We start from the raw sequence: 25,800 nt of genomic DNA on the forward strand, positions 1-25,800 counted from the left end.
GAAAATCACGAGGAGAGCCTTAATCCTCGTGAAATGCTGCTGCCAACACTCGCACACAAAATAATCTCTTAAAATGATAACTACCAACTTACTAAATTTGCACAAGTGTCTTAAATATACCCAACAAGTTACTGAATTTGCACAAGTACTGCTTACCGCTACGAAATCAAGAGGAAAGAATGGTTTAGGGGGAATAAGGGAATTTTAGCAATAGAGGAAAGAAAAGAAAAGATTATCGAGTAAGAAGCAAAGAAGAAAAAAAATCGGTAGAGATGGGAGAGAGAAAATGTTAGAAAGATGGTGAGAAAAATGACCCCCTTTTTTTCGAAAAAGGAAAAAGTGATTAGATTTTGGATATTCTCCCCTATAATCCCCTAATTCACTCCTAAAATCACTCCCTCATTTCCCAGTACACATCCACCACTCAGAAACCCAGTTCAGCACAACTCTTGCACAAATTAAGAGCAAAAATACAACTTTTGTCGTCCCAAAGATTCGAACCCATTACCTCCCTCACACCAACACTCCACTTATCCACCAGACTAGTAGGCCCGTTCTGTTAATTATTTGCCAACTTTTACTTAAAATCATATAGACCAAATATAGGGATTATTCATAAAAATACCAGAATTTGTCCAAGTCTTGGGCTGAACTTGGGACCTCCCAGACACTCCCAGAACACATAAACACTAAAACTGAGAGATGTTTGAGTCACACATTCACAATACCCAAAATTAAAATTTTTTTGGCGTTACACAAATGTTGAAGTTAACAATGCCGTAGTAAAAGGATCTGCTAAATTATCACTAGAACGAATTTGTTGAACATTTATATCACCTCTTTTCTTAAGATCACGGGTGAATAATAATTTTGGTGAAATATGTTTTGTTCTATCACCTTCGATGTAACCACCCTTCAATTGATATATACATGCTACATTATCTTCATATAAGATAGTTGACATCTTTTACTGTAAAGGCAAATTACATATCTTTTGGATATGTTGGGTCAATAACCTTAGCCGAACATACTCTCGACTTGCCTCATACATCGCAATTATTTTTGCATGATTGAAGAAGCAGTAAGTAATATTTGCTTTGTTGAACGCCATGATATGGCAGTACCCCCATATGTAAATAAATATCCTATTTGAGATTGACCTTTATGTGGATCTAATAAGTATCCATCATCAGCATAGCCAAATAATAGGGATTTTGAATCATTTGAATAAAATAACTTCATATCAATGGTCCCTCTGAAATATATAGATAAATGTTTAATTCCATTCTAATGTCTACATGTTGGAGAAGAACTAAATCTTGCTAACAAGTTTAAAACGAAAGCTATATCAGGTCTTGTGTTGTTCGCAAGATATATCAATGCCCCTCTGGCACTTAGATATGGTACTTCAAGACTAAGAAACTCTTCATCATTCTCTCAAGGATGAAATTTATCTTTATTCACATCTAAAGATTGTGCAACCATCGGTGTACTTAATGGGTGTGCTTTATTCATGTAAAATTTCTTTAATATCTTTGTCATATAATTTGATTAATGAACATGAATTTTATCTTTTGAATGCTCGATTTGTAATCCAAGATAAAACTTTGTTTTTCCAATATCGTTCATCTCAAATTTTTTCTTTAACCAATTATTGTATTTTGAAGCTCCTTAGGAGTTCCAATAATATTTAGATCATCAATATAAACAACAATTATCACAAAATATGATCCAAACCTTTTATAAAGACCATTGGATAAATTGGATCATTTTTTAACCTTCTTTAACAAGTATTCACTAAGACAATTGTACCGCATATGTCCAGATTGTTTTAATCCATATAAACTTTTCTTTATTCTGGTTGAGCAATTTTCTCAAGAAACTCAATCTTTTTGGGATTTTAAATCCTTCAAGGATTTTCATATAAATTTTGCTATTAAGTGTACCATATAAATATGATGTAACAACATCCATTAGATACATGTCAAGTTTTTCACATACTGCTAGACTAATAAGATATCTAAACGTGATTGCATTCACCACATGAGAATATGTCTCTTCATAATCAATGTTGGGCCTTTGCAAATATCCTTGTGCTACAAGGTGAGCTTTATATCTTACGACTTCATCAATTTCATTTTGTTTTCACACAAATACCCATTTATATCCTACCGAATTTACACTTGTAGGTGTGTGGACTACAGGTCCAAAAACTTCACGTTTAGAAAGTGAATTCAATTATGCTTGAATTCCATCTTTCCATTTTGACCAATCTTTTCTATTTTTACATTTCTTAGTAGATTTAGGCTCAGGCTCCTCATTTTCATTTGTTATTTCAATAGCAACATTATAAGCAAAATTGTTGTCGACAGCTACCTTTTTTTTCGGTTCTATCTTTTTCACGTATTGACATAACTTATCGAGATCTCTTTATTTTCATCATTTTTGTTTTCACTTTTAGGTATCTAAATCTCTTCTAGATTTTTATAATTAGTTATGTAATGAGTCTCTTCAGGAACCCCCGCCTCCACTATATGACCGTCTTGAATGTTTATTCCTTTACTTTTCCAAAGATTTTTTATCTTTGGAACTGACCGATCTTTCACACTTCAAGTATGGATTACTTTCTTTTGCATTAATAGTTTGCCCTATTAGGACATCAATTCGTATTGGAGCATTTTCTGCTGGTATGTGAGATTTCATGAATCTGGCAGTTGATTTGTAAAATGAATTATCTATTGAACTTCTAGTTCATATTGCTTTGTACGAGGATCTTAGACATTGATAATTCATTTCAAGTATTTTATTAATCCAATTTTTCATTCTCTCCCACTAATATTGGAAAAACTAACAACTCATGTCATAATTAAATATCGAATTAAAGCTAAAAAATATTATAAGGAGACTCATATAAATATACATTCCCAATCTCTTATTATGACCCATCTTTGTGCGTTATGGTGGAGCAATTGGAACATATACCACACATCCAAAAATTGTAAGATGGGAAACATTTGGCTCGTGACCAAAAATCAATTGTAATGGAGAGTATTTATATTTTATTGGCTTGATGTGTACAACATGTAAACCAATACAATCTTATGCTGAAATAGAAAGTTTTGTTCTCATAAGGAATGATTTAGCTATTAGTTTGAGGCATTTGATAAACAATGCAGCTGAATCATTTTGTGTGTGAGCAAGAGCTACAGGAAGTTCAACTTTTATCCCAATTAATATGCAATAATCATTGAAAACTTGCAATGTAAACTCACTAACATTGCCAAGATGAATTTTTTTAATTGCATAATCTAAAATTAATCATTTAAACAAGCAATCTCACAAACGACAGGTTACGAGTTGATAACGCATTAGATTATTTTATAGATGCATCTATCAAAATCATATAATATCAAAACCATCCACATAATGGATGAATGGGCCCATATTCATTTAAAAGATGTAATACATTAAATCCTTTTTGGGCAAGACCATAGTTTTCGCCAATTGCTTACGGTTCACCTGTTTGATTTCCTCGACGGTTGTAGCCTTCTCCGCTAGGTTTTCAAATACCCATTCTTGGTGTGGAGTGACATGTATCTTAAGGTCAAACTGTAGCCCGTTTTCAAATTGTACGCACTTGTCTTATTCCGTGCCAACCATTCCCTAAGCATAACAATTGAGCCTCAAGAACTCATCCTCATATTCCACCGACTAGTTATCTCATTGCTTCAGCTTGATGAACTCGAGCCTGTGGGCTTCAGCATACCTCGTGCCCACATACTTCTTCTAGAAGGCTTCTTAGAAATATTCCCAAGTGATCTGCTCAGCCTGTCTACCTTTTACCACAGGCTGCCACCATTGATAAGCCTCCTTTCTAAGCAAGGACACAGTGCCCTTCAGTTTCTACTCTAGAATATAGTCTAAGTCCTCTAGGATTCTTTCGATCGACTCCGTCCAATAGTCAACGGCAATAGGAGTCATACCAGCAATACACTTGAACGGTTCTGCCCTATTCGACTAGAGTTTCTCTTTTATAAATCTACGGCTCACCGATCTAGTTTTGGCTCCAATAACCCTTTGCAGGACCCTCAGTTTTGCCTGCATCACGGCGTCATCGCCGTTCTCATAGCCTCTGCCACTTTTGGCGGTGGAGTTTTCAACATACTACTAAAAAATTGGGTCCTCGCCCTGAACAATGGGTAGCTCTATAGGTGCAGTCTTGCGAGCCCTATCCCTACCACGTCTACCTTGAGTGTTCATAGTTTCGCGAAGGTCTAAGTAGTTTAAGTATATCAATAGTTTTCATACAAGAGTTTGAACACTATTTTTTCTTCTAAATGCTCATAGTTTAAAGTTCACAGTCTGACTAAGGTTTTCCCAGTAATTAAAGTAGGACCAACACCGTAGTCTCAGAGTTTAATTTCTTGCATAAAATTAAATTTTAAAAAAAATTGTGGCTTGCTTTTTTCCAAAATACCCTTTCAATGCATGCATGAAATTTATTCAAATTTCTATTATCCGGGTTTAGAAAGCTTAGGCTCTGATACCAAGAAATATAATTTTCCCAACTTTACATAGTTGTTAGACATGACAGTGTTATCGAGTTTTCTAAAACAAATATTTTGAAACATTTGTTTAATTTGGTAAAATTTTAGTTTAAATACCAGATTATTATTCTTTAGTGTTCTAGTTATCTTCTAGAAGCAAAAAGATGGTATCTGTTTAAGTTTCTATTAAAATATTAGGGTTTAATCATAATATGTAATAATCATAGCCTAATATCTGAAGATTTCCAATAAAATGTCATGCATAGTAAAAACAAAGCTACATCATAATTCCCATGCCACAGTTTGAATAAAAAATTATAATATTGGAATAATAAAATAAATCAAGAGATTAAGCTTAAAATAACTAAAAATGAAATAGATTATGCCAAGACCATCCAGATGCAATGCCCGTGTTGTAACTTGGTGGGTTATCTGTAAGGATGAAAATTAAGGGGGTGAGCTTTGACTCTCAGTGTGAGCCCATTTACAACAAAATCAATGTGACACTTGTTAAGACGCATTAATTAACATTGCATAGAATAATCAAAGATAACAATTCAATTTATAATATCTGTTTTTTCAAATGCAACCATCACTGATATATCAGAAATCACAATAACAGTTTTCAAGATAATCAAATCATCAAAATTGCCACAATAATCATAATACATACACATATAGATATATATATATATATATTCTCGCATATGTATCATAACATAATTTTCCAGGTTTGTATGCACATGGTCTAAATGATATCATACATATTCTGGTTTAAACAAAATAATTCCTACCACACCGCTACACACCACAGTAGGAGTTTCCTAGAACTCCTCTACCTTTATGCCACGTTGTCGATAAACCACTATGGGTTCCCAAATAATAACTGCCATGTTGGTTGTGGACATACAATAAGTCTCACGGTTGGAATCCACATTTGGCTGTGGGTTCACAACAAAAGTCCTGCAAATAAAACCTATTTTTTTGCTATAGATTTTACAACATAAACTCATTGTTCGAACCGACCTTTGGTTGTGGATACACAACAATTTGTAGATAATAGCTATCACATGGCTATGCTCTACACTTGCCATTTTTCTTGCAGATATATTCCTTGATCTACCTCCATCCATAACAACCCAACCCATGCAATGCATTAAGACACGTTAGGTAATCTAACACATGGCCAATCAGTAGCAATTCAAGCTGTTCATTTATTCAGTATTGATAATAATATAGGGCATGTCACTCTTAGGATCGTAAGTATATAGATGCAAAGGTAACATATACTATTCATAATTCATGAAAATATTCATAAATATAAATAATTACCATATTAAATGGATCAATCATGGATTATAGCATATCTCATATCATCAAAGACCTTTTGCATAATTTAATTCACTAAAAATAGTTCGAAACTTATTCAGGGACAAAACTGATAAAAACAAACAATTATAGGTCAAAACTGAAAATTCTTGGTTCTAAGGGACAGACGACCGTGTGATATTCAAAAATATCGACCTATAGGTGAGACACGGCTGTGTAGGGGGTCCTAGGCCGTGTGAAATTCGAACATCCTAGGGTTTCAGGGTGACATGGTAATGTATGGGGGTTGTGTAATCCACAAGGGCATCCCATGTGCCCATGTAGTTTGGGCTAAGTTTGATTTTTCCTTGATTTTTTCATAAAGGAACACGCACCTGGCTTTCAGGTTCTCGAATGATGATCATCATGTCCAAATCTGGCTCAGGATACCTACAACATGTTTTTTTGTTGACAAATACGCAAGAATTAATATTGACTTTCAAGATTTATCGAAATTATTAGGATTTTTAGGAAAATTCGTAAAGATTCGTAATCAATTTGAAAGCTTGGCAAGAAGGATGTTATTCAAGTATTCTAGGGTTCTACGTAATTAGAACTAGAATGCTTACCAATCTTTGATGGAATTTCGAAGATTAATGATGACAGATTCAACGATTGATGAAGAAACTGTTCAAACAGGAATTGATCTTGATTCGAGCTTTCAAGAAATTAATATTTAGCACAAGAATGTAGAATTTATATAAAAAGGTAAAGGGAAAATAAAAGAATATGAGGGTTTGAAAGGGGAAGAAAAAGAGTTCAATTTAGGGTTTAAAAGTAATTGAAATCAATATATGATTAGGAAAAGTTATTAAATACTTAGGGTTTCAAATTTTGAGGGACTGATTGGGAAAATAGCCCTTTTTTCCATCCAAAATAAAGAAATGGGAAGGAGAGTGGTGTGATTTGAACCTAGAGACAAGAGGGGATTAAAATGATTTACCACTTGAGCTACTACCCATACTTGGTGTATTTCTACCTCATCTAATATATATACTAGATTGAGTTTGTTCCTTAGTTGACGGAAAATAATAGAGGAAAAATGAAAAGAGTGGGGCTTGAACTATGACACTCTACGGAGCTTTCACTACACCAAATCAGGCTTTTAGCGGCATTTTTTGTGGCGTTTGATAAACAAACGCTGTTAAAAATCGAGCATTAGCGGCGCTAACCCTAAAATGCCGTAAAAGAACATAATTAGTGGCGTTTATTGTAAGTGCCGCAAAATACCTTAACCAAAACACAGCGTTTGGTTCAATTGTATATTAGAATTAGTGGCGTTTTCGATAAAACGCCGCTAAAGAATAGTATTAGCGGCGTTTTACAAAAAGCGCCGCAAATATCTTAACGAAAACGCAGCGTTTGGTCTCGAGGTAGATTAGTATTAGTGGCGTTTTAAACAAACACCGTAAAGAACATCATTAGTGGCGTTTATTTGTAAGCGCCAAAAAATACTATAACCAAAACGCAGCGCTTGGTTTTGAGGTATATTAGAATTAGTGGCGTTCACGATAAAAGCCGCAAATATCTTAACGAAAACGCACTGTTTGGTCTTGAGGTAGATTAGTTTTAGTGGCGTTTTAAAAAACGGCGTAAAAGAACATAATTAGTGGCGTTTACTTTCAAGCGCCAAAAATACCTTAACCAAAACACGTTTGGATCAATTGTATATTAGAATTAGTGGCGTTTTCTAAAAGCGCCGCTAAAAATAGTATTAGCGGCGTATCACAATAAGCGCCGCAAATATCTTAACTAGAGGTAGATTAGTATTAGTGGCGTTTTAAACAAATGCCGTAAAGAACATCATTAGTGGCGTTTATTTGTAAGCGCAAAAAATACTATAACCAAAACGCAGCGTTTGGTTTTGAGGTATATTAGAATTAGTGGCGTTCGATAAAACGCGCAAATATCTTAACAAAACGCACCGTTTGGTCTTGAGCTAGATTAGTTTTAGTGGCGTTATTAAAAAAAGCCGTAAAAGAACATAATTAGTGGCGTTTATTTGTAAGCGCCGCAAAATACCTTAACCAAAACGCAGCGTTTGGTTTTGAGGTATATTAGAATTAGTGGCGTTTATGGTAAAACGCCGCTAAAGAATAGTATTAGCGGCATTTTTGGGAAAGCGCCGCAAAACTACTTCAGCCCAACGACGCCGTTTTTTAGCTTTTGGGGATTTAGTGGCGTTTTTATGAAGAGCCACTAATACTCAGGTATTTAAAATATTTGTTAAAAATGGATAAATTAAAATACTATTGATTTTTAATTTATGTACTAAATTATTTCAAATATAATTGTAAGAGATAAGATAATATTATTTTAAAATATTTAATTTAATTATCATTATAGTTTAGGGTTTAATAAATATGGTTAGGGTATATATATGGTTAATTTAGGATTTAAGACCGGTTTAGGAGTTACAATTTTAAGTTTTATAGATTATGGAATTAGAGATTATGGATTAGGGATTTTTGTTTAAGGGTTAATGTGATTTAAGGTTTATAGATTAGGGGTTAGGGGTTAGGGGTTAGGTTAGGGGTTAGATGTTAAGAGTTAGGGATTTAGGGTTTATAAAATCGGTGTTAGGTTAGAGTTTCGGGTTTAGATTAATTAGTGTGTTTTAAGTATATATTAAATAAGGTTTAGGGGTTAGGGGTTAGAGGTCATAGGTTAAGGGTTTAGGGTTTAGGGTTAAGGGTTAAGGGTTAGGGGTTAGGGATTGGGTTATGGTTTAAGGTTTAGATTAATTAGTGTTTTTTAATTTATATATTAAATAAAGTTTAGGGGTTAAGGGTTATGGATTTGGAGTCGGGTTAGGGATTAAGATTTGGATTAATTAGTACTTTTTAATTAACATATTAAATAAGTTCTTTATATAATTGTAAAGGAGATAATAATATATTATAAAGATTATTAATTTAAAATTGATATGCAATATATAATAATTTGAATATAATAATTTAAAATTGTAAAATTGTAAAAAATTGTCAAAATTACAAAAAAAATGAAAATAAAAATAAAAAGAAATAAAAAACTAAAATTTTATTTTTACCTAATTTTTATAAATATTACTTAAAAAGCTGAGATTGATAATTTTATCTAATTTTTTAAATATTACCGAAATTAACAAAACTATTCATTAAAATTTGGCAAAAGCGGCTAGTTTCAATAGAAAATTTAATGTATTAGTGGCGTTTTATTAAAAATGCCGCTATAAACTAGACATTAGCGGCGTTTAATAACAAACGCCGTAAAATATTCTTAATATTGGAGATAAAAGCGGTGCTGCTTTTTGGTGAGGTTCATAACATTTGATAAAAAAGCTACGCTTTTATTATTTGCTTTAGTGGCGCTTTAAAAAATGCCGCAAATTAATGCAACTATGTTTTAAGATTTACATAAACGCCGTTTTATCTATATTATTAGTGGCGATTGGGCTAAAACGCCAGGAGTTCGAGTTAATTTGGCCTAATATTTAGTGGCGCTTATGTATAAATGCCGCAATTTACGAAATTGTTTAGGAAAACGGCTCCGTTTTCTTATTTAACTTTAGGGCGCTTTTAGTAAACGCGCAAAATGGTTTTAATTTTATGGAGCGATGCCGTTTTCTCTAAAACGCCATGAGTTTTAGTTAACTAATCGGAAGCAGACGTTGTTTGATCATATTACTAGTGGTATTTGGTATATAAACGCCGTAAATTATAGAAATTGTTTAGGAAAACGGCTTTTTTCTTATTTACTTTAGTGGCGCTTTTAGTAAACGCCGCAAAAATGTTTTAATTTTATGGAGACGATGCCGTTTTCTCTAAAACGCAATGACTTTGAGTTAACTGATCGGGAAACGACAGCGTTTGATCATATTACTAGTGGTGCTTGTATATAAACGCCGCAAATGGGTTAATTATTTTGATGAAAACGACGTCTTTTTTTCCCATCATTTGGACTGAAGCTAAAATCCGATTCTCCATCCCCAACCTCTCATTCTCCCAAACCCCTAAAATTTCTCTAATCCCTTACTGCATCACAACCTCTCATTCTCCCAAACCGTCTGCTTCACTGCATCAATGCCTCCATCCGTGTCTGGTGCCGCAACTGTTCGGCAACTACTTCCTTCATCTTCTTCATGCGCGAATGTTTACGGAATAAAACGGCATTTGAACAAATATTGAGTTGGTGCGTCACAAAGAAAATGGGTCTTTCGAATATATCCGAATTTGGGGCTTTTGAGCATTTGGATTTTCTCATTTCAAATTGAATCATTTATTCATTGTTCATCGAAAATTAGTTTCCATTGCTACCATGTTGAATCATTTATTTGCTGCTACGTAAAAATTGCAAAATTGTTCAAAACCTATTGAATGATATCTATACATATTTGCTATGGCGGGGCTACTATACTACTATTAGAAAAAATCCAATAGTGGCAAGGAACCGAACACTACAACCTTTATTCAAAACTTGTAAGTTCAAATTGTCTTTCCGAGCAAAGTAATATTTCATTTGAAAGTGAGATTCAATCTTTTTTATTTCTTTCTTTTATAATATATTTAAAATTTATATACATTTTTAATATATAATATATATAGTTTTAATTGCTACCATGTTGAATCATTTACTGCATGCTGTTTTGTCGAAAATTGCAAAACTGTTCAAAACCTATTGAATGATATCTATTAATATTTGCTATGGCGGGGCTACTATAGTACTACTAGAAAAATCCAATAGTGGCAAGGAACCGAACACTACAACCTTCAAAACTTGTAAGTTCAAACTTCTAAAGAGCAAAGTAATATTTTGGTTATCGAAATGGGAGATTCATTTATAATATACTTAAAATTTATATACATTTCTAATATATAATATATATAGTATGAGGATATCTAGTTTAAAATGGATATAAATTTATATACATTTTTGATTCAATCTCTTTATTATATATAGTTTTCTTTTCTTTATTTAGGAACGAAACTATAAACTGTTTCATAATCAAATTTAGACTTTGCTTAAATCATCAAATGTATTTATTTGTTCGGATTTCTTTCATGAAAATCAATTCTTTTACTTGGTAACAAATCTTGCGACTTTGAAAGGAATATGGACATAGAAATTTCTTTTCTCTAGCATGTTATGTTTACGTACCATTTTATGTTTCTTTATTTTCATTTTACATTTTCTGCTTTTATATTTTTGCTTTTCTATTTTTGTTTTCTGCTTTCTATTTTTTGTTTTCTGTTTTGCTATTTTCAGTTGAATGAAGTGTTTATCAAGTGGAAACAAAAACCGAGTGGTTCCCCCACTACTCCATCTTGAGGAGGTTGTCCAGTTTAGATTAATTTGTATCGCTTTGCTAAACATTGAGAAAAATATTATTTGTCAAAATCATCAATTAAAGTTTTTCTTTTGATGTGGTTCTGAGTTTTGTGATGACAAAAGGATGTTAGAGAGGATTGGTTCAATTTGATGATTCTATCGATCAAGTAACAACATTATGAATCTCAACTTGTATAGTACTGTGTGTTGTAACGGAAATAGCAAACATAATACATTGGCAACAATGATTTTGACACATTTTAGTTTTTATTTAACTTATTAATATTAAAAAAGTATATATTCATATATTTTATTATAACTTATTAATATTAAAAATATATATATGTTAATATTTTTACAATTTAATTTAACTTATTACTAATACATATATTGTTCGAATATAATTTTTAAAATTTATATATTACATTACTTACATTTCGTTAAATTTTTTACTTAAATATGTTACTCAGATACATTAATTACTAAAATTTGGTTAAATTTTTACTTAAATATGTTACTTAAATACATTACCGCTATAAATTTAAGTATATATTACATTACTTAAATAAATATTTTAAGTATATTTTAGATGTCTTACAATATTAAGAAATAAAACATATTTTTTACTAAATTTTACTCTTAATATATTACTTGAATATATTACTTAAATAAGTTACTTAAATACATTACTTACTAAAATTTAGTTAAATTTTTTACTTAAATATGTTACTCGGATACATTAATTACTAAAATTTGGTTAAATTTTTACTTAAGTATGTTACTTAAATACATTACCGCTATAAATTTAAGTATATAATACATTACTTACGAACTTGTTAAAATATATTATAGTTTTAAAATATATTAAGTTTAATTACATTTTATGTGTATTGCAGATAAAATGCCTAGAAGAAAAATTATAAGGAAAACATTGTTCAAAATAATCCAAACTCGATAGAAACAAATAGTCTTGAACAATGACATCAATTGGATCTTCGAATGTTCCAATTACACGAGGATCCTACGGAAGTTCAAAGTAACTTACATTAATTACATGCGTGTTGACTTATAATTGATTTATTTTTTCAAATTCTTATATTATAATATACGTCTTGTAGCTGAAAATGGTGGGACGCGTAGAGGTCGAGGACGTACGATGCTTAGAGAGTTATACGAGTTAGATCCAGTCGAGCGTGTCAATGTATGCAGAAACAGTTTTGGTCAGCCTGTTGGATTAGAAGCTCGACTTTTAGCAGGATACATGGGCATTTTAGCACGAAATGCGAATATGTTGCCTATCAAGTACGAGTCATGGCGTCAAATGCCCGATAGCAACAAAAACCAAGCCCTCGATAATATTAAGGTAACAAAATGTTAAAGTCATCTATAATGCTTGGGCCGATGTTTCACCTGTATTTACTTTATTAACTTGTGTTTTTTGTAGGCGAGGTTTGCTTTAGAGGTCTCGGATGCTTATGTAAAGAAGGCATTGGGAAAAAGATAAAGAGACAACAAAAGTACTTTGAAGAAAAATTATTATAAGACAAAAACAACCCTCGATGAGAAATTGCAAAATGTCCCGCCGGGTATGTTGAGGTACCAATGGGAAGATGCGGTTAGATTTTGGCATTCTTAGAAAGGCGAGTCTGACGTACTTCAAACTATTGTAATTATTTTGGTTTATAGTATTTACTCTTTGCGTACTAAAATTTTTATAACGTAGGATCGTGAACGAGTGGGAAAAAGCAAAAGCAAACAACAAAAATTCACTCACACAGCCGGGTCGAGAAGTTTTACATGTGTAGGTGAGGCGGAGGTATTTTAATTTTTAATTCTCAAATATGTATAACTTTCTATTAAATAATATTTTACTACTATATTGTAGGAGCGATTCGTCCGGTCAAAAAGTTGGACGCCTTCAACTTTTTGAAATTACACATAAGAAGAAAGATGGATCTGCTATGACTCCTGAAGCTGGTGAAATTATGGTACGTTTACTTAATACGATTTCACTTGTTTTAGTTATTTATAGTGTTTATTTTCTAATGGTTTAATTCATTGCTTGTAATGCGACTATTGTTATATTGCATTTGTTTTTTTTACTATATATTGCGTTCCTAACTATGTGATTTATTTATTAGGAAAAACTAAAGGAAAAAAAGACAGAGTACGAAGCGATTGCTTCTAGTGATAGTTCTGTTCATCTTGAAGACATTGATAACCGGATTATTACTGAAGTTTTGGGTCCTGAAAAGTATGGTCGGTTCGATTTCAAGGATCTTTTATCATTAACCCAATATTTTGGATCCATTCGCACCAATACATGGCTTGAGAGTCAATCTCAAGTGAAGTTCGGATGTTAAAAGACCGGATGGCTCGGATGCAAGCGACCACATTTGAGGTTCAAAGGAAATATGAAGAACTTCAGCAACAACTTAAATCAGAGGCGGCAGCGAGGGAAGCAGATGCCGCAGTGAGAGAAGCAGCGATAGAAGCAAAGGTTCAAAAGAAATGTGAAGAACTACAGCTACGACTTCAAAAAGATGCGGCATCGAGAGAAACAGAGCAGAGCAAAAAGTACGACGAACTTCAACAGTAGCTTCAGATTATGATGAAGATGTTTCAGCAGTCGCAACTTCCTCCGTCATAGTGTATGTTGCATAAATACTTTTAACGTTTTTGTAAAGAAAAGTCTGAAATTCACTTTTATTTATATCAATTAATATTATTTTATTCATTTAATTTGAAATATTATATAAATTTATTTTTTTTGGTTAGTTTAGATCTGGTTGCTTTTGATTTGTTGTTGCAGGAGGGCTGAAAAAAACAGAAAATTTTATTTTAAAAAAAACCCAAAATTAGTGGCGTTTTTTAAAAAAGCGCCGCTAAAAGTCATATCAAAACAGTGGCGTTTGTGAAACAAGCGCCGCTAAAGAACACTACTTTTAGCGGCATTTTCGAACAAGCGCCGCTATAGAACATTACTTTTAGAGGCGTTTTCTTCTAAAGCGCCGCTAAAGAACATGATCTTTAGCGGCGTTTTTTTCTAAGCGCCGCTAAAAAACATGATCTTTAGCGGCGTTTTTTCCTAAGCGCCGCTAAAGAACATGATCTTTTGCGGCGTTTTTTCCTAAGCGCCACTAAAGAACATGATCTTTAGCGGCGTTTTTTCCTAAGCGCCGCTAAAGAACATGATCTTTAGCGGCATTTTTTCCTAAGCGCCGCTAAAGATAATGTTCTTTAGCGGCTTTTTTTCTGTAAGCGCCGCAAAAGTTAGCGACGTTGTCGTTAGCGGCATTTTTTGTGGCGCTTCTTCAAGCGCCGGAAATGGATTTAGTGGCGTTAAAAAGGCCGCTAAAGGCCTAAAAAAACGCCGCTAAAAACCTGTTCTGGTGTAGTGTTTCTACTACCTACACTCCTTTCTTGATGGTTTTATTAATTCAAACCCTCTGATTTTTGGGGTGTTACATTAACTGGTCTAAAATGGTTCATTACCTCCAAGTTTAACTTTTAAGGAATAAGAACGTATTGGTCCAATTTATAAATTCCAACTCGACTTGTCGATTCAAAACCACAATGCAAATATTGGCTAACACTGACATCTACAATATGCCAATATTTTTTATAACATAAAGTCTGAAACCGATCTTCGCTTGAGGCTTTTGTGGGGCTCATACTCTTTATTTCCTAATAAACTTTGTCCATAGTAAACGAGACTAATAAGGTGGTATTCATTTCATTATAAATACACTGTTGTACACCGTTTAATACATAAGTAGAACCAAAGAGACTGACTTGCAAATAGTTTTGTAAAATACTTCTTTGGGATCTCTAACATGGCTCCATTTGTATCCCAAAGAACTTTGTGATCATCCACTAGTCCCGTACCTTGTTCATCTGCCACCTTTGAGAAGCAATGTATGGAAAAATTTGTATTCCCATCCCTTTTCTGTAGCCAATTCACTCTTGCTGGTTGTTCCCAAAACTCTTTTCTTTGTCAATTTCCAAATTCGTAGAAATGTTTAGATCAGTAATTTTACTTAATACAACATCATCTAGAAAAAGACCTTCCAATTCAATGAGAGGGCTCCATAAACTCTTGATGGTCGACTTGGAATTCCACCATAATAATCGCCCCCAGTGTCGTAGCTTGTAACTCAATTCCTTTAGTCTATTTGGAACATCTCCCTCACTTGATAACCACAACCTTCTGATTTCCTCCTCCCATGACCCTTCTAAAACTCAATTGGCCTCAAAATAAATGTGTTCTCTGTTCGACCCCCGAATCTTTCCGACAAACTCCACACCATTGTTCACAAGAGGCAGTGATCTGAAAAAAGTGTGGCAAATGTTGAATCAAAATTTCTAGGAACAATTCCATCAATCTAGTTGAACTCATACCCCTATCCAAATGTTCTCTAATATCTAACCTCGACAGTCGACCTCTCTTCTAAGTATACCAACGATCACTGTCCAAACAATATGTAGCTTTGATTATAAAAAAGATCAGAGAAATTTAATTTAGAGAAAAACTTATAGTAAGTTATAAGCTTTTTTTTATAATAAGTAAATTAGGTAAAAATAATATAAAATCTATAATATTTAACATTTATAAAAAATGTTTTATAAAAAGTCGAATAACTTTCATAACGCTTCTTATAAAAAAAATTCTTTTGTCATAATGTTAGAAAAATATTTTGTTATAAATAAGTTAAGAAAAAATATAATACATTTTTATGAATAAACATATTGTTTTTTATAACATATAGCATGGACACGTAGATAAATTTTTTTTAACAATCTCATTATAGGTTTTGATTATATCTGCTTTTTTGACACAATACCAAGAACTACCCATAGCCCCTCTCCTACATTGGCAACAATGTCCATGCCAATCGAGCTAAGACTCAATCGGCTGTAGATAAATTATATCCATACTTTTTGGCGAAAACTTTTTATAAATAACTATATTCCAACACTTTTCGCAAAAATGTTAGCACTCTTAAATTATTTTTATAATAATATTTTGGAAAGAAATTTATAATTTTTAGAACTAAAGAAATATAATTTTTTATTATAACTTTATAAAATAAACAAATTATTTTATAATATAAATTTTAGGATTTATAATATAATTTAGAATTTTTTATCATAATCATACCAAACACTCGTACATGTTCATATTTATAATATATTTTTATAACTTGTCTAAAAAATAATAATATTTTTAAAGTTCAATCTTAATGAGTGTTTTGAGAGCCATAGGGCAATTGGATTTGGGTGTAATTGTCTGCAGAATTACACCAATTCTCACCCCACTAGGAATTGAAAAGTGCAATTAGGGTGCTCCAATTACATCCAATCTAATGAGACCCACCATTTTTAATGGTAATCGAAACATGTCACCACTGTCTAATTACAAGCAATTACACTCAAATCCAATTACTAGGTAGCTTTCCAAACACTACCTTAAAGAATTTTAGATTTCCTCAAAGAATAAAGAATTTCATATTTAAAATTAATTTCATCTTATTTATTTTTAGTGATAAATCTCAAAACTACAAATGAACTTTAGTCTAATGTACAATTTTATACAGAAACTTTGATTTTATTCATGAAAATTTGATTTGATTCAATTCTCCCAAGTTATTAACACAATTATTGATAGAACATCATTTTATGCTTATATGTTGCATACATAAATAATTATATTTATCTAATATAAAAATAAATTGATGTGTTTGTTTCTTTAAATGTTTGTGATTGAATCAAAATTAAATCCATAAATGTATTTTAACCACAATCAAAGCTTCATATGTATAATTGCTACCAATTAAAGTTTATGTATCAAATTACACATTAAATCAAAATTTATATATACCTTTGTGATTTATCTCTTATTTTTACGAAGGATAAGTGGATGAAATTATGTAAGTTTAAACTCAAAACATATTATCAAACAAAAGTTTAAATAACGCAAAAATATTTACTATTATACCAATGACTATTTGATATACTACTCTTTGATCTTTAAAATAGATATACAAAAGTATCATAATTGTTTTTTTTAATAAAAAGTTGGAGTTGTTTAATTTACTTAATATTTAATGTTAAACGTTTAATAAACATGAGCATCAAATTATATTTTTAAAAGAAGTTAAATTTTTGTTAGACATTCGTTTCATATTAATTTAAATAGTATGATCTTCATTTCTAACCTTCAATATTATATAAAAATGTTTAATAAATATGAAATTCAAAAATATATTTAATTAATTCAATTATCATTTGGATTCTATAAAAAGTTGCACGAGCACAAATTTTATTAATTTATTATTTATCTTAAAAAATTATTTACTTAAATGGTTTATGTATATTATTAGAGATTATAATTCGGTACTTTAACTGGAAATGTCGGACAGTTAAGCCCAAAATGGGCTTATGAATATACACTAAATTTATACAAAATCTGATATAAAAAACATATGTCCTAATTTTATTTGATTCTAATCAATTTGATTTTTTTATTTCTGCTTTTTATTATGTTATTTATTGGTTTTTACATCCGATAATTTAAATATAAATTATTCCATTTATTTTAGTTTATATATAAATATTTGTTGATTTAAGAGACCAGAGTCACCATTGATGGTAATATTTATAACTTAATAGTTGATAATGGCAGCGAGGAAAACATAATCGAGAAAAGTATTATTGAAAAGATGCTGATGCTAGTGAAGAAACCATTCTTTAAAAATGTACGATTTTCATTTGAAGGATTAAAATATTTTATTCCTGAAGAGTTGCCTTCAAAATTACTGCCTACGACAGGAGCATGCGTGTTTAATCTACCACACTACTAAATGAGTCCAAATAAGTATGATATTTTATGGAATAGGAACTTGAAAAGTTTCTGCATAAAGGAGGATAAAGCTAACACAAGGACGAGTTATGTATAATAAGAGGGAGAATTGATAAGGGCGCAATATCTTAATAATTTATCTACATTATTATATTATTTTTATTGGAATCTAAAATTGATAATTGCAAAGTAACTGCTAGAAATAACCAAAGTGTCATTGTTAGTGGCAAACGCAATTCGATTTTCATACATCTACGAAGCTTGGTTTAGTGAGTAAATCTACAATCACTAATCCAATACAACAAGTGATTTAAGTCCTATCACACCTCAGTATAGCAACCTCACTTTTGTACCTAAAGATCTAGATCCCTCACCTTTAAGTTCTTCCTCTAAGAAATTTGGCCAGATACCAAGGAACAAATTGATTTATACTCTTAAATACAAGTTCCTCAATGAATAGATAACTACTCAAATTCTCAATACAAAGCCTATACAAGTCTCTTCAAATACATAAGCATTCGAGACTTACTAACATACTAGATTAATTACAAACAATTTCCTAATAGAACAACTGCTAAGATATTATACTAATCAAGTCTAAGATACTCAAAGAATAAATAAAGATCATCCTTCAATTTAACATGATTTAATATCTTTATTTTATAAGATCTAATTATTTGATCCAATCTAATCCAATCCTTAAAATATATTGCTCAAAAACTATTGATCTTTCAAAGAGGGACTATCACATTTATAAACTATTAACACAAATATCAATCTAAATTTTTTTTTCCAAAAGATTGCAAACTCCGAATATAGCAAGTTATACTTGCCGGTCATAGTGTTGCCCGTAGTGGTTATTGCACTAGTCACTTCCCTAAGGTTTTAACAATCATTTAATTAGTTCTTATCAAATAGATACGGGTTACTAATTGTTTTAGATAGATTACTTAGACAAATATTGCTATTATCTACTGGATAAGTATGCAAACTATTTAGATTATCACATTTTTTACGTATTTCGAGGTTATAATATAATATATTATAGTTTGAATTGGAGTTTAAATATTTTAAATAATATAGGATATTATATTTTAACTAATTTTTCTAATCAACTCAAAGAAATAATTAAATTAAATTGATTTTATCAAATTGACTCAATTCTAACGATTAAATCAATTTTAATCTATTTTAGCTCACACATTGAGGCATAGACTAGAGATTTAGGTTTTATAAATTTAAGAACATATTTTTTAATGTTCAAAATTTAATAATAAAATTAAAAATTAAATTATACTTAATGTGGTAATATAATAAACAGTAAATGTATTTTTATTAATTCAAAAGTTATGTATAGGCTAGTTACTTACAATTAGATTAGAGCTTAGAATAATTACATGTACCTTATATTATAGTATATGATATAATATTACATAATATAATAATATATAATACACATATATAACTACTAAATATTATATATTGTTGTATTTATGTGTAACATGTCATGGTAGGCCTAGAAGTCTGGGCCTAGCGAACTGGGGTTTACCAGTAGATTTGGCGAGTTGGAGTTCGTCAGAAGGCTAGGCGAGTTGGTATTCGTTAGTGGACTAAGTGAATTGTACTCGCCAGAGGGCCTGGCAAGCTGTAGTGATTTTGGGATGAGAGACAAAAGTAGGAGTAGCCAAGTAGAGTTATACCATAATTAAGAAGTCAAATTATATTACAACACCATTCATGCACATAACTATTTCCTACTTCTATTACAACTAGAGTATCCTAAGAACACTAAAACACTAAGTGCCTATAAATAAAGCCCTTGCCATTAGAAAGTTCATATTCTGTTATTCTTTTAAATTCTTTACCAGTTATTCTATTACCAAGTTCCAAAAAACCCAACACTTAGCCCTTAGGACCTAAGGTAAGACTTTGTTCCTCTATCATGTTCATGTTTACAACAAAGGAAACTAGGTTCACTAAAAGACTCGCATGAGTAAACCTAGGTCTGTTATGTTTATGTATGAGTTCTAATATGCTTTGAAAGTTAGCGACTTGTGTATGTTTGTGAAATTGCGAACCTAACAGAACCATCTACAAGCAAAGACAAGGGAAAGGCGAAACTTGTTTGAATTTTTAAAAAATTGGTGAGTGTTTAGGGATCGCCACTAGTATGTGTGAACCGTAATGTTAATCAGGAGCTTATGGTTTTAACCTATGTTTCGAGACTAAACCTTCTTTAAAAACCTTATTTTTGTGATTTTGTTTTAAACTATGCTTTTTTATAAACAGTGATACGTGAGGCGAGACATATATGTTAAAAGAATTGCAAGCCTTATATGTTATAAGCATTACAAGCTTTTTATGAATTGCGAGTTTTATGCTTTAAGTAAAAGTTTTAACATGACAATCTCCTAAATTTGTTGGATATAATGTCATTTCATAAGATTGTGAGTATTCACATATAAGTTTAATGTTTTGGGCAATGAGGCCCTAGGACAGGTTGAAGAGATAGTGATGAGCTTAGCTCTTTTAAATGGGACATGTTGGTGTGTTGGAGACTACTTAGCTTTGTGCTGCACTTACGGGACATGTTAAGTCTCTTTGAGCCATTTTAAAGCATTATAAGGAGATCTGCTTATACTATAAGAAAGAACAAGTGAACAAGTTTATCTTTTTTGAAAAAAAATCTTTATATTTTAAAGTTATCTGACAGGAAGTATTAGTGAACTAGGCTTTGCATAAGAATGGCGAACCTAGTTCGCAAGTTTAGTAATTTTGCCATAGCCTTTATTTAACTTATGGTTTGTGCCTGCTCTATGGTTATTCTTTCTTGTATATTCACTGAGTTCACACACTCCCTTTCTAAATGTTGTAGAAAGTTAGGTCGCAAGGTGAGCAGCAGCGAGGTAAGTGATCTAATAAGCATAATTACTAACAAGGTTGAAAAAGTGAACCCATGATTAAAGACAATGTGGGATATTCTACTTGGGCTTAGGGGTAACTTCTGATGACTTTGCTGATTATCCTAAGACTTAGTTATTTTATGTTTCCTTATATCTTCCCTTATGTTTGTGAACCTATAAACATTTGAATTTTAAGTACATGAATATAAGTCAAGTCTGATTTGAAGTTTTCTTAAATTATAAGTTCATACTTAAGTAAGTAAATTGCTGAGCATAGTGTACACCATAAGCCATAACATATGATGAATCAAATTAACTAACGTATAAAGAATTTGCCAAAATTTACTATGTAGAGATAGGGTGTGAATACTATCAGTTGGCGGACTACTTTTAAGCAAACCTTTAACGTATTTTGATAATGCAGAACAAGAGGAGACCTTGCAAACCGAGTTCACGGAATCTAATTGTGCAGGGGTAATTCGTGCACCTTACCCTATTAAAAGGAATTGTTATGTTTGCGAACCCTATTCGTAGGACCAACCCTACTTAGGTAAACTTAGAACCTTTGTATGATGCAAACATTTAATAGAATAATTATGTGAACCTCACGAGATCTGTTAGACGAACCCTAGATGAATAATTATGTGAACCCTTAGCAAATAATGTGTTAACCCCAACCAATTTTGCATGTGAACCCTTACATTTTATGTTTGCAAACCCTGTATTACCTGTGAGTTTTATTTTTGAAAATGGTGGTGTGATAGAGTTTAGGTTGGGTGATATTGAAGAGTCACTTAAGTGTCTAATTTGGCATTCCATAGCTTGAGTTCGGCAACTGGACCAGGTTTGAGGTGTTACACTTGTTGGTCTCAGAGCTCGGCAGGCTAGACAGGTTCGCCAAGCTTGTTAACCTAACAGGTTCACTAGGTTGGTGTTAAATTCGCCAAGTTTGTGAAAACTTGAAGTGTCTTGCGTGAATGTTATTTTTTGAGGTATAGGACTAGGAAAATATACATTGCCTTGGTTCATCTATTTTTTTAAGTTTATGCTTTGGAACACTCTTCTTTACTCACCTTCTTAGAGAATGTATATACAAGTACACTTGGTGAGCTATGCTCGCAAATATGTTTTAGCGAATAGTGTTTGCAAATGTGTTATGACGAACCATGTTCACAAATATGTTTGTTAAAATGTAGGATGTATAATTGTAAGTGCTTAAACTTGTGCCTTATGTATATTTAGAATTAGTAAAATGCCTCCCAAAAGAGTGAACGCTAACTATGTTAATGGAACGGCGGACCCTCTAGAGGGTGATAAGGCTTCAACATCACTAGTGTGACATCGCACGACTAGTGGTTTGGTGAGAGTGTCAAATCGCTGGTACAAGTTATGCTAAGAGCATTTCAACGGTATGCTGGTGCGAACCATGCCCTTACCAATCGAGGATTGCCAGTACAGTGTCTACGAGTTCTAAGTGGTAAATAGTTTAGTGGAGTTAGAGGAACTGGTTCTATAAAGGTTGAGTATTGGCTTGAGTGTATTAAGAAAATCCTTGAGTAGATGGCTTGTAAAGAGTAGGAAAAGTTGGGATGCATTGTGTCCTTACTCACTAGCAAATCCCATTATTGGTGGAACAATGAAGCAAAGGACTACTGCAAACAGGTTGACTTGGAATTTCATCCTGGAAATGTTCAAGAAAAATTTTCTGGGCGAATAATATATGGAAGCTCGTAAGTGGGAATTTATAAATTTAGTGCAAGACGAACTATCTGTGGCTGAGTACGAGGCAAAATTTGTACAACTGAGCTAGTACACGGCTGAAATGGTTTCGTAGGAAAGGGATTGTTGTAAAAGGTTTCGCTTAGGGTTGCACCACATATCCAACTTTATATAGTAGCTCATGACACGATGAACTTTGATGAGTTTGTTGATAAGGTGAAGGCTATTTATGAGATAAAGGCAAAGACTTCGCGAACTGTAATAGGGTCTGTGAGATAAGTTTCTGGACATCCTGGGCGAGCACCCAAGAGGGATTGTGACTCACATATCTCTAATAAAAATGTTAAACGTAGTTTCCAATCAAACTAATAGCAGTAGCAGGGAAACACCCAAGCTCAAAAAGGAGGTTCACACAAAACATTAAGTTGGCCACTCTGCGAACACTGTGAATGCAGACACTCTGGTGACTGCCATAAGTTAATAGGGGAATATTTCAAATACGGATCCAAGGAAAATATGATAAGGGACTGCCTAGAATGATTGCAAGCCCAGAAGCGAGTTGGCACTTACGGTTGAGGATGAGGTAGAAGTGGTGACACTAAACCAGCTGAGCAGGGAACTCTAGCACACACAATTGCCACCCAATCTGAGACAGGAGAGCTTGCACAAGTTTATGTTGTAAGGGAACCATAAGAACAACGTTCGTCAGATATCATCACAGATACTTTCACACGGCAAAACCTACCATTGTTTTCTTTGATTGATTTTGATTCCACACACTCATACATATTAAGCGAGCTGGCTTATGAGTTGGTTATTCCAGTAGGAAATATAGATAATGGTATAATTGTCACCATTTTATTTGGTGAGAGTATATTGATTGATAGAGTGTATCGTAGGTGTCCCTTAATGATTCAAGGACATGCGTTTTCATAGATTTAATGGAATTTCCCTTTTATGGGTTTGACAAAATTTTAGGGATGGATTGGCTAACTAAGAATAAAGCTAAGATAGACTTCGTTCTAAAATGGGTGACTATGAATGAAGGGATGGAAATTGTCGTGGTTGGGGAGCAAACATAATTTTTGTCCAACATTGTCTCAGCAATAAGAGCAAAGAAGATGATGGGTAAAGACTGTAAAGCCTGCCTCGCTTATGTGATGAACTCGCATGACAAGGCAATAAGTGTTCGTAACATAAGCACTGTGAAAGACTTTCCTAACGTATTTCCAGACGAGCTACCTAGGTTAACCCTAGGCCGCGAAGTGGAGTTCGCCATTTAGTTATACCCTGGTAGTTTGCTAGTATCAATTACACCCTATCGCATGGCACCAAAATATCTCAAGGAATTGAATATACAACTACATGATTTGTTGGATATAGGTTTCATTCGACGAAGTGTGTCTCCTTGAGGATTGCTAGTATTGTTTGTGAAGAAGAAAGATTGTAGCATGAGGATGTGTATCGACTACAAACATTTGAACAAATTGACTGTAAAAAATAAGTACGCACTACCAAAGATTGATGACCTGTTCAACCAGTTGCTAGGTGCCACAATATTTTCAAAGATAGACTTGCGATCAGGATACTATCAGCTTAAAGTGAAGGAAATAGATGTTTGAAAGACAACATTTCACACAAGGTATGTGCATTATGAATTTTTTGTCATGCCTTTTGGATTAACAAATGCACTTCCTGCATTCACGGACTTGATGAATCGAGTGTTCTATGATTATTTGGACCAATGTGTTGTGGCCTTCATATATGAAATCCTAGTGTAATCACAGACCAAAGAAGAACATGACGCTTATCTACGAACTGTGTTACAAATTCTATTAGAGAAACAACTGTTCGTGAAGCTCAGCAAGTGTGAATTTTGGCTTAAGGAAGTAGCATTTTTAGGTCATGTGGTCTCAGCGGAGGCAGTTCGTGTAGACCCAAAGAAGATTGAGGTAATATTCGAGTGGATATCACGAAGAAGTGTTACTAAAGTGCGAAGCTTTCTAGGGCTCAGAGGATACTATCGTAGATTTGTTGAAGGTTCACGACAATTGTGGCACCTTTAACCAAACTATTGTAGAAAGATAAGGAGTTCGCGTGGATAGAAGAAAGACAAAAGAACTTCGACAAACTTAAGGCGATACTCACTAAAGCATCTATGTTGATACAACCAGAATCTAGGAAAGATTGTATGGTCTATAGTGATGTCTTGCACATGGGACTTAGTTATGTGCTAATGCAAGAAGAAAGGGCGGTGGCTTATGCTTCGAGATAACTGAAGCATCATGAGTGAAACTACCCAACTCATAATTTGGAGTTAGTAGTAGCGGTGTTCGCACTCAAAATTTGGTGACACTACCTATATGGCGAGCGATGTATGATCTACTCAGACCATAAGAGCCTCAAGTGTCTTCTCACACAGAAAGAACTAAACTTGTGACAGAGAAGGAAGATAGATCTGCTGAAGGACTACGATTGTGTGATAGAATATCATCCTAGAAAGGAAAATGTGGTTGTATATGCCTTAAGTAAGAAGTCGATGAGTGAGCTACGAACTCCATTCGCACATCTAAGTATAATGAGTGATGGGGGACTAATCGTAGAATTACAAGTAAAACCAATCCTTTCACAAAAAAATAATAAGAAACAGGCCACAAATGAGGATTTGGAAAAGTGGGTTTGCCAAGTAGAATAAGGGGTTCAGGGAGACTTTGCATTAATTGAAGAAGGGGTACTCTGTTTTTGTGGAAGACTCTGTGTGCCTTATGATGAAAACCTCCGATATGTAATCCTTAATAAAGCTTACAGTAGTCCTTACGCAATGCACCCAAGAAGTAAGAAGATGTATGATAACTCATGAAAAGAGTTATATTTCAGGCCTTTGGACTTGGTTAATTACTCGTACTTGAGTAAATTTAGTTACATTTTAGGAAATTATATTAGTATTTTTATAACATTACATCATGAAGCTTGGATTAGGCTTTCAATGTCACTATATGTTACTTTTAATTATGGGATGAAAGGAATTGCGTGTCGTTCATAGCAGGTGCAGAAATGAGGAAAAGAAGTGAAAGAGTGAAGTTTTGTCATGAAA

This window comes from Gossypium raimondii, chromosome 6 (genome assembly GCF_025698545.1).
Source record: "Gossypium raimondii isolate GPD5lz chromosome 6, ASM2569854v1, whole genome shotgun sequence".
NCBI classification, from domain to species: domain Eukaryota; kingdom Viridiplantae; phylum Streptophyta; class Magnoliopsida; order Malvales; family Malvaceae; genus Gossypium; species Gossypium raimondii.